This window comes from Ascaphus truei, chromosome 4 (genome assembly GCF_040206685.1).
Source record: "Ascaphus truei isolate aAscTru1 chromosome 4, aAscTru1.hap1, whole genome shotgun sequence".
Classification (NCBI taxonomy): Eukaryota; Metazoa; Chordata; class Amphibia; order Anura; family Ascaphidae; genus Ascaphus; species Ascaphus truei.
The window spans coordinates 245,804,825-245,822,624 of NC_134486.1; positions in this window are offsets into that span (position 1 = coordinate 245,804,825).

Consider the following 17,800-nt stretch of genomic DNA (forward strand, 5'->3'; position numbering starts at 1 on the left):
TGGCTAAAAGGGTTTACTATATGGCAAAAAACACAACATAACATACTTCAACAATATGACATTGACAGTGTCCCTCTATAACACTAATAGGCACAACTACCCGGTCACCACGCAGGGCTTTGTACCCCACACGTTATATCAATAGTTCCAAATGTCCCACAATACCCCAAGTGAGTGACTGTTGGTAAAGTTGGTGCACTTATAGATACCTGCCCGGGCACACGTCCGTGCACGGGTATAAAGCTCTTCAAAAAGGGTCTGATGCAGGAATAGGAATCCGCCTCCCCGTGAGGTGTCTCCCTCGTGGAGCGTCTCACCTGCAGAATGTCTCTTGTAGTAGAGCCTGTCTGAGCCCAGACGCAGGCCGTGATCACTGAGTGCAACTGGCACCGGTGATATCACATAGAACTGGGTACTATAGAAAGCAAACCCCCCCTTGCACTGGAAGGGGCCTTTCCTGAAACTGCCAAACTAACTGATGTGGCTGCACTGCAAGCCACACTGTCTTTTCTTGTCAGAGCACACAGCACTGCAGCTGTGTCACTGACAAGACTCAGACTCGTATAAGGGCAGGGTCCCTACCTAAGGGGCCTTCCCTATGAACTTATCCACTAACCTAGTGGGGAGTGGGGCCTACCTTGGCCTGGGGTGTCTGGGGCCTAGTACAGCAGAGCACTGCAGCTGTGTACACTACCTTCCCCAATCGCTTCCTGGATCCAACTGACAAAACCCTGTCTGCACACAACATTGTATCTTCTTTGCTGCAGGAGAAGCTGCCAGCTCTATTGGCTTCAATGCTGCCTGTGACCAGGGTGAAAGTGCAGTCCCCAGAGGCTGCTGGGAATTGTAGTTCTTGGTACAGCTCTTTCCTACTGTATGGGGACCGCGTGCACAATCTTTACTGCGCATGTCTGAAGCTGTAATGGCCACCTCTATGCTTGCCAACTTCTGTGCATTGCACGGCACAGGCGCGAACTCCCGCGCCAACCTCAACATGGCCACCGCGATCGCTCTGCTTACGCGCAAGCCTCCGCACATGCGCAAACACATTAAACATGGCGGCGTCCTGCTGCAGCTGCCACCGGGAGCCCCCGGGAACTTGCTCGCCCCCGCAGCAGCACACACGCAAGCGACGAAAGAAACCTGCAGACAGGAGGACCAGAGGGACCCTGGCTACATAACATTTACAGGCAAAATGTAAATTGTGTTATTAGAGGTTGGATAGGCGGGCAATGTGTTGTGTTAGAAGAGGGCCTGATTACAATCTGTAAGGCAGGGTAACTTGAATCATTGCATACAGGGGAGGAGAGGGTTTGTGAGTTTCAGATTGCCATAGGGCAGCTGTAACATTAACAAACATCAGCAAACGGTGACACCCTTTAGCTGCCGCCTTTGGGGCGACTCAGGTGTTATGTCCCAGAGATTCTGTGGTAGACATATGGGTAAAAATGCAGCGGGTGGAGAAAGTGACAAATTCCAGGTTTTTCAAGCTGCGTCAGTATTTTCTTGATTAAATTAATCCTGTCCACGCTGGTTTGGTGGACAGGAGCAGTGAAGGGGCAGCACGGTGAGGAGACCTCTTTGGGAGCCGCCTTAAACGAGGCTCGTGTGGTCTCATAGCAAAGAGTGTAAGGGAGAGAAGGTATATTAAGAATGTGAAGGGGCACAGTAAGAGTTTGGAGGGGAAGAGTAAAAGTTTGGGATGTGGGGAGAGAAATAGAGAGAAGGCTGGAAAGGTAGTGAGAAGGGGGGGGCGGGGAGTGAGGGAGAAAGATAAGAGTGAGCTTAATGCTGACATCTAGCATACAGCCACACTACTATGTTGTATATGCGTACTTTCAGTTTGTATGGCCCGAATCAAGTACAATGAAATTTAATCAGGCCCCTCATGTGAAATGAGTTCGACACCCCTGGTCTTTGTCTATGGCATTTTAAGAGTATGAACTAAGGCCCTGGCTTATTTTCAGTTTCTGATTGTGCCTGCATCTTACTTAAGAATCTAATTAAGGAAAATTTAAATAAGATTTAAAAATTTTTTTACATGGCATATCCAAACAAATTGATAATCATTGACACTTTCCTGATTCTTTATGGGGTACATATTTTGGACCCACAAAAAAAATGCTTGCCATTGCTCCCTGGTTAACCCGAATAGCCTTGTCCTACCTACTCTATCACTTTATATCATTACCATTACTATGTAATGAGAATAGATGTGTCCAAATTAGTTTCCAGGATATTTTTGCATTTTCCCCCCTAAATCCGTTTCACGGTGTAAAATCTGCAAACAGATTTGTCAGGTACTAACGCTCCCTAACACTCCCATTCTCCCTCCACTGCAGAGGTCAATGAGAATTTTCCCAGGTAGTGTTAGGACCTGCTTACTGGTCATGCCGTGAAGTGGCTGCAGGCTTATAACGCTTTGGCCAAAGGGTTTAACTAAATTAACCTTACTCATGAGAATAAAAACATTGAAGTATTTAACTATGTATTTTGTCACATTGGATGTACAGTAGCATTGGGTATTTTTGTCTTTTGTCGTGAATTAAAATTTAAACAAGGCGGCGAGGTGACCATGACCAGCTGCAGCGATGGTGGCGACTGCCAGGTGACCTGTGGTGCAGTGGTGGTGTAGTAGGGGCGACAAATTTTGTGTCTGCAATGAAGTCTCGGTCTGACACTGCTCACCCACAACCTTTAAAGGAGTTAGAAGCCAGCATCCAAGGCATCAAACTGTATCTGAAGAGATAAAGGCAAACAGTGCCCTCTTGTGGTATACCTGTATCATGCAAACGTATTAAACATACTTCAAGAGATATATAGGTATTTCACTGTATATTTTTGTCATACTGGATGTAGCTCTGGGCTTCTTTGTTTTTTATTGTATAAATTTAGTCACACCCAGTAGCACTCCAATTGACACTTATATACATATATGTAACATGGTTGGCCCTGTTGCTTCTCTGCCTTCTGTCACACAAGCCCTGATAGGTATTGCAGGCTGTGATAGAATGATCCAGGGCCTTTGACCCCCCTTCTCCTATCCTCTGATTGACAGGAGAGGAGGTGCATGGTGTGTGTGTAGCCAATGGTGGTACAGACACTATGCCTTCCCCTTCTTGATATCAGGGGGAAGTGCCAAATGTTAGTTGGGCAGTTCAGTCTGGAGTTGGAGACTGGAGGAAGGGCTGGGGTCTCTCCCATCAGGGATGGGCATGCCCACTCCAACCCTTAGGGGGCTGGGGAACATCTGCTGCCACGAAGGCCTTAAGATTGACAATTAGGCCTCAATACTATCTGAGGTCATGCACTATCCGACAGGCTGGTAAATTTTGACCAGCATCTGCATCGCTGTGTATGTGTACCATCTACAAATGACTGCAATAAAGTACCCTTGTCTTTATATATTCCTGCCTGAGTTCTCAGTCTATCAGGTAGGGGTATGTCTGTAATGTGCACCAGTGGGAGACTGTCTCTGGCTACCCTAGAGCCACTGGAGCTGAAGGCGCTGACACCAAGAGCGAACTATGAGAAGCCAATGAAAGCCTGTCATGGTCCCCATGCCATCGCGGACCACTCAGCATCTCCTGGCCCTCGCAGGTATGCAAGCACCACAACACCGGTAGCAGCATTAAGATCTCCCAGAGGGGTGTTGGGGGGGTGGGGGGTGGTTACGACACACACATTATTAAGAGTTTGCTGGGTATCTGTGTGTTTGTTAACTTTGTCCAGCTGGTCTCAGCTATTTTGGAGGTTAGTGGCCCCTCCCTCCCAGGGTTTAAGCTCTCCCCTCCCCACTTTCCAAGTAAGCAGTTCTTTTTCATGCAGCTGGTTGGGACAGATCCAATGCGATCATTCTTCCTCTAACTATAGCGGTCAATAAGAATTTTAATCAGTTAGTGTTAGGACCTGCAATATTTGGTCATGCCTTGCAGTGGCTTGAAGGCTTAAAATGCTTTGGCCAAAGGGTTTAACTAAATGACCCTTTTTCAAGATATATATAGGTATTTCTCTTGATATTTTTGTCATATTGGATGTAGCTTTGGGATTCTTTGTTTCTTGTTGTAAACATACTTCCACTTAAAAACATATCTCTTGCGAAATTAAGTGACAGATGTACGCAGTGGTATTTGTCATTGCTTATCAGTGGAAGGTGTCATGCGACACAGTGGAGTATTGCAAACAGCATGGTTCAATGCCACCTTTCTTACTAAAGTTGTTTAGTGCAACCAAACCGCATTGTATTGAAACTCATACAAGCTGCAATAAGATATGCCTGCCGACCCAAGCCTCCTACTCTGGCAGTGTGTGTTACGCTCTGTATATTTCTCTCTGCCTGCACAATGTGACTCGTCATCCTTCAGAAGCCACAATTGCAAAGAATGAGGTGAAAACAGTGTAATCAAGTGCAAGTCATGGAGGCCTAATGAAATGGTTCACAGGATGTATAAATTAATACTGACTGCAGATGTGATACTTGGACTGTTCAATCTGGATTCTCAAAAGGTTAGTTCTGCCATGTGAGCTCGTGCTTGCAAGGAAATGTAGCCCCCACCTCTAATAATCTACCTTGAAAGTTAATTTATATGATGCTCTTTAATGCAGCATACTGATTTATTTTTTTACTTTTTCTTTTATGCTATCCCATATCACATTTTTGTTTATTTTGAACATTTTAATTTTATACACACATTTCATAAATATTTTAAGCTATTCATCTGTGTTTCTGCTATAAATCATAGCACTGTGATCATGTTGCTTTGTTAAGAGATGGGACGGTCATTTTAAAGTGTTTTGCATGTCCAAACTGCATAATGAGAGCAGGCGATCTGGGATACAACTAATGGGGTTGGCAGTATGGCTACTGGTGCTTAGCAAAATATAATGGGGGTTATTAATTCAACTGCAATAGTTCCGATCAGGGCATTATAGCACGGACACTACTATTGACTTCAATCAGAGTTCCCCAATACAATAAGGACCGAAAAATTGACCCACTATTATATACACTATTATAGACTAAACTGTTACAAATTCAAGGCATTATTGAAATGCCTGCTCTCTGATTGATCAAAATTATTCATTTATTAATGGGCCGTAATTTTTGGCACCTTCCCAAGATTTCATTTGCAGCCAATCAGCTTTCACTTGTCATACACAAGTGGGAGCAGCTCTCAGACAGGGGAGGTGATTGAATAGGAAGTACCAACCAGGCACTGACTCCTTCCCCTCACGGCATGCAGAGAGCTCTGTCACGGGAGACCAGTACTTTTACACCAAAACCACCGGGATCACTAGCACCAGACAGGACAAAGTTGTTGAATAAAATGGGGTTTATTCTGGAACGCCAGCAGACAAAACAAAGATGTAAAAAACAATATACAATACCAACTGGGGTCTGGGGAGTAGAACCTAGCCTCGCTATGTGCAGGGGTCTGCTTCAAGAAGGCTTGCCCTGTCTGCTTCTCGTCCAGGATATCAGAGGGCTGATCACACAGCAGAGCCTCTTACATGTATCTCCAGCTGGTCACTGTAAAGATACAAACTCCTTCACAGAATGTCTCTCAGTCTATCAGATGGTCCTCTGAGGGAATCTCCACACTCCTTCCCAGAGTGTCTCTCAGTCTCTTAGATGGTCCTCTGAGGGAATTTCCACACTCCTTCCCAGAGTGTCTCTCAGTCTCTCAGATGGTCCTCTGAGGGAATTTCCACACTCCTTCCCAGAGTGTCTCTTAGTCTCTCAGATGGTCCTCTGAGGGAATCTCCACACTCCTTCCCAGAGTGTCTCTCAGTCTCTCAGATGCTCTCTGAAGGTAGATCTGATTCTCTGATCAGCAGCAACCCTTATAAGCCCTCTGTGGCTATCCCTTGCATGGGAGGGGGCTGCTGGACAATCAGAGAATGGATTAGGTTGGTGGCACAACAGCCAGAGGGCGTGCAAAGAACCCAACCCACATCCCTGATTGCTCACTCTTTCTCACCTCACCAAATGTCTATAACACCTCCACGCTCCCAACCTTTGTCTCAATACACATTTATCTGCAGGAACCTCAGATGATTAAATCAGAGTCCCCATCCATACAAATGTACACATAATCCAATCAACACTTTACAGGGCCGACTCCCAAATCACATAACAGTGCTTACACATAGATCACAAACACTTCACCTCATACTTCTTCCTCAACTAGACTTGGGGATTGCATTTGGAATACATTCTAACATACATTCCCTGTTCTCCCCCAGATCTTAAATACATTTGTTTGAAATAAGCCTTACATAGGTGGCCAAGTTACATGGATTTAGCGGTAGCTAGCTGGGCTTCATTTCAGTTTTGTGATGCCAGCTATCCCTACCATCACACTCTGCACATGAGACAATGAAGAGAAAGGAGAGTTAGTGTGTGTGTGTGTGCACGTGTCTCTGTCTGTGTAGTGCGTGTCTCTGTATAGAATGTGTGTGTCTCTGTATAGAATGTGCGTGTCTCTGTATAGAATGTGCGTGTCTCTGTATAGAATGTGCGTGTCTCTGTATAGAATGTGCGTGTCTCTGTATAGAATGTGCGTGTCTCTGTATAGAATGTGCGTGTCTCTGTATAGAATGTGCGTGTACACTGGCGACACACTTTATTCGAGCTCGGCTAGTCCCACGAATTCGGGTATACCCGGGTGTATTGAGGTTTGTGACTGTTTTCTGCCCGAGTGCATTGAGGTATTTTACAGGTAGGGATTGAAGCATTTTATTCCCGCTGGCTGCAATACTGCACAGTATATATATATATATATATATACTGCATTACAATTCATGAATTTATGCCATCTGGTAGACACGCGAAGCATTGCAGCCTATTAAATCCTAATCATTATCCTTTAACAGATCAGCCGCCCGTCAGCCAGGCATGAACCCAGGCTGGGAAGGCAAACGCAACGGGGCTTGTCAGAGGTGAGGAGCGGCGCATTCCAGGTATCTGCCAGGTACATACTGGGTATTTGCTCGAATAAAGTGTGTCGGTGCAGTATCTGTATAGAATGTGTGTGTCTCTGTATAGAATGTGTGTGTCTCTGTATAGAATGTGTGTGTCTCTGTATAGAATGTGTGTGTCTCTGTATAGAATGTGCGTGTCTCTGTATAGAATGTGCGTGTATCTGTATAGAATGTGCGTGTGTCTGTATAGAATGTGCGTGTGTCTGTATAGAATGTGTGTGTGTCTGTATAGAATGTGTGTGTGTCTCTGTATAGAATGTGTGTGTCTCTGTATAGAATGTGTGTGTCTCTGTATAGAATGTGCGTGTCTCTGTATAGAATGTGCGTGTATCTGTATAGAATGTGCGTGTATCTGTATAGAATGTGTGTGTGTCTGTATAGAATGTGTGTGTCTCTGTATAGAATGTGTGTGTCGCTGTATAGAATGTGTGTGTCTCTGTATAGAATGTGTGTGTAGGGGTATTGGAGCTGCAATGTGTGTGTGAAAATGGAAGGGGCTGCAGTGTGTTTGGGTGTGTGTGTTTTGAGGGGGGCTCTAGTGTGTGTATGTATAGAGGGGGTTGCAGTGTGTGTTTATATGTATAGAGGGGGCTGCAGGCCCACCAAGATGGGGGGAAAAGGGCACTGGCATTCCAGGCCCCGTGTGTCAGGGGGGCCCGGCGTCCCAGGCCCCCTGCACGGCCGGGCGCCAGTTAATTAAAAAAAAAAACAGCAACACTCTGTGCCGGGTCTCCCTATTGGCAGCGCTGGAAGTCAGCAGATGGGAGGCCTGGCGCATGCGGGAGCAGCCTCAGGGACCAGGTGCTTGCCGCCGGGCCCCCGCAGCATCGCGCCCTCCCCCCTGCTGCATCGCGCCCTCCCCCCCCCCGCAGCAACGTCACCCCCCCGCAGCAATGTCACCCCCCCACATCAACGTCACCCCCTGTGGCCACCCCCGCCCCCTGGAGCGCCGCCGGGCCCCCACAGTGCCGCCAGGCTGCTCCAGCCCCCGCAGCAGTCACCACCGTGGCGCCCGCTCCCAGCACCGCTAGGCGCTGCTGTGCACCCATAGTGCTGCCAGGCAGCTCCCACAGCTCACAACTGCCCCCCCCCCACTCCAGCAGCGCCGCAAGGCCCCCACCGTGCCGCCAGGCTGCTACCGGGACCCCCAGCACCGCCATCCCCCGCGGCCGGCCCCCTTCCCACAGTACCGCCAGCCACCGGCCCTGCCCGCTGCAGAACCGCCCCACCCCGCAGCAACGGGCTCCGCCACTCCTCCCCCCAGTACAGCCAGTCACTGCCCTTTCCCCCCCCAACAACCAGCCCTCTGCCGCCACCGGCAACCCCCCCCCAGCCACTAAGCCTGACCTGAGACCACCCCCCAAGGTAAGTCTGATATTTATATATTTGGGGATGGGGGGGTTGGGGTATTTTTTATATGTATTGGGGGGGTTGGCGTATTTTATATATGTATTGGGGGGGTTGGGGTATTCTATATATGTATTGCGGAGGTTGGGGTATTTTCTATATGTATTGGGGGGTTGGGGTATTTTATATATGTATTGGGGGGTTGGGGTATTTTTTTTATATGTATTGGGAGGGTCTCGCATATTTTAGCATTGTGTCCAGTATTTTTAGACAAGCCACCTGGCAACCCTAGCCTCCGTTCCCTCTCCCCCCGCCCAGCCATCCTGCAGCCACTGGCGCCCCACCCCAGTAGCAGCCACCGGCACCCCCCCCCCCAGTTGCAGCCACCAACGCCCCCCAGTAGCAGCCACCGGCCCCCCATCCACAAGGTAAGTCTGATTTTTATTTGTTTTGGGGGTGTATTTTTTATATGTATTGGGTGGTTAAGTAAAAGTTGCGCGCTAAATTTTTTTTCCGTGGTCGGTGCGCTATGGGTAGGGGGGGGGGGGGAGCCTGCTCCTTCCATTTGTCCCGGGCCCCATGATTTCTGTTGGCGGCCCTGGGGGGCTGCAATGTGAGTATGGAGGGAGAGCTGCAGAGTGTGTGTTTGTGTGTACAGAGGGGTGTGTGCGTGTGTGTAGAGAAGGGCTTTAGTGTATTTACAATTTTATTTTAATAAACAAGTACAGTAAAAGCACATGTAGCAGGGTCCCCTCTGGTCCCCCTTACCCTCGCTTCGGTGGGGGCTGTTGCTGCTGCGGGGGCTCCCGGCGGCATCGAAGGCAGGGCGCCGCCATCTTGGTTGTATCGCGGAGGTTCGCGCATGCGCAATAGCGACGCGGCGGCCATTTTGATAAAGGAGAAGTGGCAGCAGAGGCGCTCCGTAGCACAGGGCTGGCCCACAGTCGCGCATGCCCAGTTAGCGGCGGCCATTAGAAGTTCGTACAGCCGCAGTACCCATAGCGCACGCGGCCATAATGTTAAAGAGGCCCCTGGGGAACTACAACTCCCAGCAGCCCCAGGGGCTGAAGCACATGTGAGGCAACAGCAGCAAATAGTGTTTGCAGCTTCCCCTGCAGAGAGTAGATACATTGTATGGGCAATGTGCAGGAAGGCAGTCAGATTGAAGAGACAGTGGGGGAAGGAAGGGGGGCAGAGAGCTGCGAGCTTCTGCCCTAGGCCAGAAGTACCCCGGGCTAGAGTTGAGGCCCTGACTTCCCCACTAGTGAGGGTGGGTATTCATAGGGACAGGCCCTTAGGTAAGGACCCTGTGGCTCTTCAGCTGTGTGCTAGGCAGGGACCGAGTGATAGTGCCTTAGTGCAGGGACAGAGAGAGACCCTGCTGCTGTTGTGCAGTGCAGGGACCCAGTATAGTGCATGCTGTGTTGCTGATCCAGAGACTGTCGTTACGGTGGGATGTCAGGCTGGACCCCATCCCACGTGGAGGTCTAGATCAGCGCTAGTCCAAGTGGCTCCGGCAGACCCTTTGCGACACCCAGGTGCATGGGCACCTGGGCAGGTATTTACACCCTTGCACACGTGCACCAACGTTACCTTGCTCCTCACATGTGACAGGCCTGTTCACACACTTGGGTAGGCTTGGACGTTTTGGACACGGGGTTGGGAAGGGGCTGAGAAGGTTACAGCCCAGTTAGGGGCAAGGTTATAGCCGCCAGCTAGTGTCAGAGGGTGGCCTATATACTGGTGTGTATTGCTGATATATGTGTTATGTTATATTCTGCATATAGTAAACGGTTATACATATATTCCTGTGTATGTGGTTATTTGCATGTGTCCTGCGAGGAACAACTCCCGCTCTGCTGGGAGCCATCGCAGGTGGAGGCGCTGCCCCAGAGGATACACCCCAGGCTCTCACTGGCAGAGGCTCAGGCCTCCTGTGAGCCTAACAGCGAAAGCACCACACCTATAGTAGTAAGAATTTCCTCAGAACAGGGATTACTAGCCAATAATGAAGGCCCGAGGCAAAGCCGAGGGACTTTAACCCAGCCAGGGCCCTACGGGGATTATTACTTAAATAAACCTGTAAATTCTTTCACAAGAACTGCGAGTGCCCATACCGTAAGTTCTCTACTGTTCCAACACCGCTGCTCGGAACATGCAGGTTGATGTCCCGTTTCTGGGTGAACGTGCCCTTTCTTCTCATCCTTTATTGGATCCATACAGTAAGTAAATATGTATAGACTGTAATGTATATATGTCCTCTATTCAAATAGGAAGTTGACCAACACAGCATATGTTTATGTTCTCTGTGGTGAATGTGCATTCTGACTTTGAGAACTTTCAGGGAGATTTGGGATGAAAATGCAGATTTCTAATCAAGATTTGATCACAAGAATTGTGATTCTTAATGAGAGTACTACATGGAGGCCTATCAGCCAGCTACAGAATAAGACTGTAATTATAAGAAAATTAAGGAGGCGTTCTTACAAGGAGGTAAAATTAGGAGATACGCCATTGCTTCTAGAGCTCATGATAGGATAGAGAATTGATTTCCTGCATGAATTTGTTGCCATGCAACAGATGTAGCGTAACATTTTGCTACTTACAGTGCTAAGTTATAAGCAGAATAATAAGAGAAATGTTAATGCAGGCAAAAAAAAAACTAATGAGAGTTCAGAGGTAAAAAAGGAAGAGAAATATGTATGTTTAGATTTGGAATACCACTTCACTGCTGCAACACATTTCACATTGTAGTGTGCATTTGTAATAAGATACATTTTAAGGAAAGCATGGACGAAGATAGTACTACTGTAAGAGGACATGTGCAGAGGTACGCAATGGAGACTTTTTTAAGGTGAAATTAAAATAAGGCTTTATTGCGCCTGCTTCTTTAACACAAGAAAATCATAAAACGTATGCAAATAAGGGGTCAAACAAAGCTTCTGTTCCACTTTGGAAGTATTTCTAGTTAAACATATGCAGTCCACAACTCCATTTAGATTAGCATGTTTCCCAGCCCCAAACATATATTTTGATATGTGCAGATATACAACAGTCTTACAAAGTAAAGCTTATCTGTCTCTCTGGTAGCTGTAGTAGGGAAGGCTTCTCTCTTTCCTGGGTTGCTGCCTTTTCCTCAGGCTATATCAGCATTCAGGTTTAGAAGTCTTGTAAGCTCTAGACATCTGTGTTCCCTGTGTCAGTCTCACCTGTGAGACTCAGGAACCTCTGCTCTGTCTGTCTTTCTTCTTCCTGGGTCAGCTCACGTGTGAGCTCAGGAGTCTCTCTTCCTGTCTCAAAGGCAGGCTTTTCTAACAAACCTCTAATCAGCCAGGTGGTGTTGGTTAATTGACAACCAGCAGTTAACCACCACACTGCTGGATTAGAGGCACATTTTTGACCAGGGACAAGTCCCCTGTTACATACCTCCCCTGTTTGTGGGAAGCTCGGGTTTGCCACGGTCAAAGCCCATCCTTCCACTCTCATTCGAGATCTTTCTGTGACTTAAATGAGAGTGGATGGAGGAAGAGAACCCTCAGTCCCGCTGGGATTGGAGCCCTTTCTCCAGTTTATTTGTGTCTCCTCCCGAAGATGCTTGAGCTCAGCACTCCTCAGTCGCTCGAGGAGGACTTTTCCCAAATATGTCTTCTTTCTGAGTGCGTGGTCATGAGATTTCCCTTGCATCGGCTGCTCCTCTTTTTGTAGATAAACTGTATGGCGATCGTTGTAGAGCAGTTAGGACTAGCCCTTTGAGTTTTCCGCCGTGGAAGCTGTCTTTCTGCACTTCCTCTACTTAACAGAGTTGCTAGTTCAGCTTCTTTGGGATTAAGTTGCACTTCCACCTTCCTTTCCAGAGAACATCCTATCTTCTCAGCTTCACCAGCTAGGGATTTTTCTGGTTTTGATTTGGCACGTATACCTTTTTGTGTTGCCTGTTGGGCTGCTGAAGATTTAGCTAGTGCTTGCTTAGGTAGTTTAGACTTTGCAACCTTGTTTTTTTTTAGGTGAGCGGTGTTCCCAGCTCTCACTGTACCCTTTTTTCTTTGGGTTTTTGTGACTGTGGGATACTGATGCTTGGTCAGGGTCAATACTTGTCCTTGTAGTACTGTAATCTCATCCATGAGAGATACCTGTTTTTTGAGTGCGTCTTGCAAGTCTCCTCTCAGGGAATTTATCTGCGCACTTTGCTTTCTCTGAGTTTGTATCAGTGTCTCCTTCATATTCTGGAGCTCTGTAAATTTTGCCGTCAAGGTTGCCGCTGCGTCTGTTTTCTCCTTGGTGAACTGACTCAAGGGGATGGAACAGACTCTCTGTCTCTCCAGCTCTTGCTCTAGTTTCTGGGCCTTCTCCCGCTCCCTCTCCTTCAGAGTCACCTGGTATCGAAACTCTGCCTCCAATGATGCTCTGGTGACATGCAGCATGGCCTTTAGCTCCTCATACTGCTCTGTGGGGGGCGCACTGGGTATTCAGACGTTCCTGCAGCACTTGTATCTCTTGAGCAGCCTGCAGGTTTAATTCCTGCAGAGTTGGCTGCTTCTCCTCGGCATTCTGGAGTTGTGTATGCAGACCTTGCAGTTGGTTCTGCAGTCGGTGCTCTGCTTCAATCTTTTCACCTTCCAGAAGTTTCTTTATTTTTTCCAACTCGTGGAGCTTTTCATTCTTTCCATTGACGTGGTCTGTCAACTCAGAATTTTCTTTTTTTAGTCTTAAATTTTCTCTTTTTTCAGTCTCTGTAAAATTCAGGGCCTCCTTGTAGTCCGCCTTCCATTTTTGCACCTCTGCTTGGAGACCGACTGTATCCTGGCATGAGGTTTCCTTCTCTAGGTTGAGGGTCTGAAGCTCCTTCTGAGAGACTTTGAGATCTGTATTAAGATTGACATTAGTTTCTTTAGAATTGTCCAGCTCCTCAGCGAGACTGTGAAGTTCCTTTTTGGAGACTTCCAGTTTTGTGCGGCAGGTGCCGATCTCGTGGTGTGAGGCATCCAGTGCTGTGCGGAGTGTATGAACCTCCTTCTGGGATACGTCCACCTCTGTCCGGACACTGTTGACCTCTTGTTGTGAGGCATTCAGTTCTATGCGGAGAGTGTGAACCTCATTCTGAGAGATTTCCACCTCTCTATGGCACTTGTGAACCTCTTGCTACAAGACTGTAATCTCTTTCAGTGCCTCCTCATATTTCTGCTTCAGATTAGCAGTCAGTCTATCATATTTGCTCTGTTTTTCATTATGGCAGTAATAGTAGTGTTTGCTGTATCTAGATCTGTACTTAGATCCTCCAAGTCGGTCCCGGATTCAGAGTACATTGCGAGAACAGTCTTCTGTAGCTCAGCATTATCTTCCCTCTCCAGTTTCAATTGTTCCCGGAGCAGAGCACAGTCACGCCTGGCAATTTTCAGGGCATCTTCAGGGCTGCTCAAGGGATCGTCACTCATTGGTTCTGGCTCCACTTCCCTTTTATGGTTAGTTGAGGGTTTCTTACTATTAGCACCGGACAGACACTTCTTTGGGATACATGACTTCTGCCTTGGGCCCTCTGGATATTCGGTCATCCACGGGACCAATTCTCCATTTTCTCTAGGCTGCAGGGCCTCTCGGACCCCCTTTTCCTCCGCGGGATCTGCAGATGTGTCTGTTCCTTCCACGGTAAGTGAAGACCCGTTTTTCTTTTTCTTTTTCCGCCTTTTTGTTTGTGACGACTCCATCCCATCAGGGATACTGGGGTCTCCGTCTTTATTTGAAATTTTAGCAGCTTCACTGGATCCACCAGGCTTTTCTTGCGATTGTATTAGCTGGCGTATATATTCGGTGATCTGCTGCTCCTGCTCTCTCCTGCCAATCACATTCGTCATCATAGAGAGCGGTCTTTTCGGTTCGTACCGAGTTCAGGCACCCCCACCATTCTTGGGGTGTTTTGTGGTTGTGACTCAGTTCGGGTTCCCCATGAGAGATGTATACCTCCTTATAGGACTGGAAGGGCCACTCTTCCATGGGGTAGGGTTCATTACAGGAACGCTGCATCTTGTCCTCAATCTTGGGGCTACCAGGTGTATTTTCCTTTCTGACCTCAGGAGGCGCTATTGCAGCTGTTATCACTGTATTTGCTAGAACCCCAAATTGTGGTAGTCCAACAGGTGGGCATATTTTGCTTGAACAGGTCGCAGCTCTCACAGGCATCTCTGTAGACTTTTTCTTCCCTTGGGTAAGTTTTACAGTATTAGCCTTATTGTGCATGCATTCACTGTCATCGTCCGAATAAGGCCTGAAGGGACACAGCTCTGTGTGGTGGGGTTCTTTACACCAGGAACACATTTTCTTCCCTATTTTTGCAGAGTCTGTATTTGACTTCAGCTGGGCGGCCATTTTAAATTCCCAGGGTTTTTTTCCCCTCTGCACACAGGTGTATTCTTCACCGTGACCTTGGGGCTCTATTTCTTTAAATACAATGCTTGCTAGCTACCCATTTCCTTGCTTCCGCAAAGGCATTTGCTTTACACCATTTACTTGCTATGTGCAATCCCTCCGCTTCAGCTAAAGAATTTGGTTTTCTGCGTTCAGTAATTTTCAGTCTCATTTTTGGGTATTATGGCATTCACTCTTCACACTTTGGGTGCATGTTGTACGCCCAAGATATATAGACAGACTTTACTTACAGAAAAAAATATTTTCTTTTTTTTTTTCACTTTCTTTCACTCCGGGCAGGGCGACTTAACACTCAGCAATTGGCTTTGGGTTACCCTTTACACAGTTCAGCAATCCCTTTTTACCCGGCGGGGCAATTTTACACTCAGCACTTGCTTGCTAAAAATTCCCCTGCTTCAGCAAAAAATTTTTTTTTTTAAAGAAAATAATAAACAAAGCCTAACTTCTTTCATTGGAGCGCTAACTCACTTCTTGAACCCTGACTACGGCTGGAAGGCAAAGCCACTATTTCAATAACCATATTACACATCATTATGACAAGTAAGGTTTACCTGCTTCAGCAGTCTCTCTCTCTCCTTTTGGGATCGGGGAAAAGAGACCATCTGTGGTTTTGTGGCTTTCTTCAGTGGAGTGTAGCCCTTTAATTCTGATCTCTGCTGCAGGTGAATCTTTGTTTTTGTTGCTCAGGTTTTATGCAAGACTGTATGCAGGCAAAAAGCACGAAAAAAATTCACAGCCAATCTCCGGGGCCCCTTTTAACTTCAAGGGCCACCTCTCATCCCAACTTCTGACACCATATGTAAGAGGACATGTGCAGAGGTACGCAATGGAGACTGTTTTAAGGTGAAATTAAAAGAAGGCTTTATTGCGCATGCTTCTTTAACACAAGAAAATCATCAAACGTATGCAAATAAGGGGTCAAACAAAGCTTCTGTTCCACTTTGGGAGTATTTCTAGTTAAATATATGCAGTCCACAACTCCCTTTAGATTAGTATGTTTCCCAGCCCCAAACATATATTTTGATATGTGCAGATATACAACAATCTTAGAAAGTAAAGCTTATCTGTCTCTCTGGTAGCTGTAGTGGGGAAGGCTTCTCTCTTTCCTGGGTTGCTGCCTTTTCCTCAGGCTATATCAGCATTCAGGTTTAGAAGTCTTGTAAGCTCTAGACATCTGTGCTCCCTCTGTCAGTCTCATCTGTGAGACTCAGGAACCTCTGCTCTGTCTGTTCTTTCTGCTTCCTGGGTCAGCTCACGTGTGAGCTCAGGAGTCTCTCTTCCTGTCTCAAAGGCAGGCTTTTCTAACAAACCTCTAATCAGCCAGGTGGTGTTGGTTAATTGCCAACCAGCAGTTAACCACCACACTGCTGGATTAGAGGCACATTTTTGACCAGGGACAAGTCCCCTGTTACAACTATCAAGAGGCAAAAATGAGCTGCAGCTAAGAGTGATAAGGTTTAATTCTCTACACACTGAAGCATCACCTCTACTTTAAATACAGTCTGGGCCGCCAACAGATTTCCCTGCCCCAACCATGATGGCGGCCTTGCGAGCCCACCCCTTTCACACCTCATCACTCTCCCCTCCTCTATTCCCCTTGTCACGGGAGCAGGACAATTACAAAGGGATCAATACACTAGACAGAACTGCAGAGTTGAACAAAAGTGAATTTATTGGAAAAAAGATTCTACAAACCTCCAGTACTGTAAGACTCACACACAAACTCACCCCACTGGGGTAACTGGGGGAACAACCTAGAGCCCTAGGTGTGGGGACCTCTGTCCAGATGTTTATTCCGATACACGTTCCCAACTTGAGCTGCTGTCCTCGATGGTAGGGGTAGCACTGCTTTGCTCTCCGCAACTCAGCAGATTTAAATTTCCTACCGTTTTCCTTCCAAACTCCTCCACAAATCTCCGGAACACCCTCGGATGCCTTTGGATATTTAAAGGGAGCACTTCGGCTCTCCAAGTATTCCACAACAAGTCTCTGAAACCAAAGCCGAGTTTCTCTTGATATATATATTGGTCTCCATCAACCAACATGGAGGACAGAGGCTCAACCAATCCCAGAGCGGATTGTCTTCGAAGTCCAAATCAGCGAGCGAGGGCTCACCTGCATTGGACCAATCCGGAGAGAGGGAAGATTACCGGACTTCCAGGACAGCCCACAGTGATGGGTTGAAGTCGAGAGGGACATTTGAATGGACCAATGGGAATCACACCTACATGGCACAGTCCCGGCAACTCAATACCCACCCAAAGGAATTGGTGACTACGGGTGTGGGCTGAACAATGCCTGCAGCCACTTTCCCCACACCTGAGTGAAGAGCCCAGCCTCGCTCGACAATGTCCCAATCTACTCACCTTATCTCACCCAGGATCTCCTTTGTGTTGAGGCTGGATAACTGCACTGTATACCAATCCTCCCCACAAAAGGACCACACATTTAAAACATTGAACATACAGTTAACCCCTGGTCCCTGAAGTGCTGGAACCAGGCTACAGAATATAATAGCCCAATGTGGGCACAGTACACAGATACCGGATTGGTACAATAGTCTGTAGATACATAGACAAACACATCATATTATTGACATGTTATGGCGGACTTTACCTTTATTTAGAAACAGCCAAATTTACCCCTACTGTCACCCCCCCCCTTCTCCATGTATTTCTCCCCCCTCTCTCTCACTCTTCTGCCCTCTTCCTTTCTCACTCTCCCCCCTCTTGCACTTCCTCACCTAACCCCCTTTCTCTCTTCCTCACTCCATCTGTTACACCCCATCTCTCTCTTCCTCACTCCCTCTGTTACACCCCCTGCTCCCCCAATGTATGTATGTATGTATGTATGTATATCTTTATTTACAGAATATAGTGACTATGGAAAAATAGTCATGAGTCCAGGCTATTGGGATGTTTAATTTAAGAGGTGGTTTGAGGTTTGTCTTGAAGTTGGGGAGAGAAGGTGCTTGATGCATACAGAGTTTGAGGGAGTTCCACAGATAAGGTGCAGTGAGGGAAAGGGTTTAAAGTGAGAGAGAGCTGTA